The sequence below is a fragment of the Trachymyrmex cornetzi genome, unplaced genomic scaffold, assembly GCF_001594075.2.
Source record: "Trachymyrmex cornetzi isolate Tcor2-1 unplaced genomic scaffold, Tcor1.1 scaffold1642, whole genome shotgun sequence".
Taxonomy (NCBI): domain Eukaryota; kingdom Metazoa; phylum Arthropoda; class Insecta; order Hymenoptera; family Formicidae; genus Trachymyrmex; species Trachymyrmex cornetzi.
This window is the reverse complement of record NW_017296248.1, coordinates 49,466-51,019: the sequence shown is the minus strand read 5'-3', so window position 1 is coordinate 51,019 and position 1,554 is coordinate 49,466.

Sequence of the window (1,554 nt, the reverse complement as noted above, 5' to 3'; positions counted from 1 at the left end):
TAGCGTGTCTAGATTTTATTAAATATTTTATTCGTTGATTGACTGTTTCAAAAATAAACTTGATTGGATAATCGTTGTCTAGTAAAATATTAATGATAAAAATCAAATTTTTGTAATGAAATCTATAGTCAGACAATAAAAATGCTCTGTCAACTAACGAAAATACTGTACCTCTCTTCTGGGAGAGTGGATGATTCGATAAAAAATTAAGAAATCTCCCAGAGAAGGTAGGTTTCCGGTACCAATCAAATATATGTAAATTTATTATTGTGTATAAAAATTGAAACGTCCAGGAAATCTATCTTATCACCACCCTTTTCTACAGTGAATTGAAGACGTGGATGAAATTCGTTGAATTTGTTCAATATCATGTCTATGTCCGTGTAAAATGTTTAAAATATCTCAAGAAATACTCAAAGGATCAAAAAAATAAAAATGTACGTATTCAATGTTGTCAAGAAAGCTATCCATTGACACAAAAATTCTATCCCCCACCTACCATCCGCTGGGGGTGAAAGGGTAGGTAACTTTAAAATTTTAAATGAGAAAACCCCCATGTTTTATTGCAGATTTCGCTTCTGCAGGAAAAGTCGTATTAACCCTTTAACGCCGAGATGTGCTGAATTTCGACATGGATTTCAACCCTCAACAATTAGCAGAAAAGAACGTAGACAAGTATCGGATGGTCCATTTGTATGTAATAAGGGATCAGAAACGTATTCCCGATAGTTAAACTTCGAAAACGTGTACTGTATACAATTTTCATTTTTCGATTTTGAGTTCACAATGGCGCATATAAGCTCAAAATTTTTCGAAATTTTACGTACGGCGAGTCAATTTGCAAAAAATATGCCTGAATTCGATTGAAACTTGTTACTCGAGGGTTTTTGGGCTCGCTGATTACGAATGTGAAGTCAGAATCCAAAAATTCAACTTGACGTACCTACAATGGCAGACCAAATTTTCAAAATTTGAAGTAGCGTCCTTTGCCTTTGAATATTTCGTAAAATTTCGAAAAATTTTGAGCTTATAGGCACCATTGTGAATTCAAAATCGAAAAATGAAAATTGTATACAGTACACGTTTTCGAAGTTTAACTATCGGGAATACGTTTCTGATACCTTATTACATACAAATGGACCTTCCGATACTTGTCTACGTTCTTTTCTGCTAATTGTTGAGGGTTGAAATCCATGTCGAAATTCAGTACATCTCGGCGTTAAAGTTTTAATACGACTTTTTCTGCAGAAGCAAAATCTGCAATAAAACATAGGGGTTTTCTCATTTAAAATTTTAAAGTTACCTACCCTTTCACCCCCAGCGGATGGTACGTGGGGGATAGAATTTTTGTGTCAGTGGATAGCTTTCTTGACAACATTGAATACGTAGATTTTTATTTTTTTTATCCTTTGAGTATTTCTTGAGATATTTTAAACGTTTTAGACTCATTTTTTAATTTCGCTGATTACAACGCCATCTGTCATCAAAAAAATGTTTGTAATAGGTAAAATTTATGTAACTTTTTCTGAAGAATCGAAATCTGCAATAAAAAAT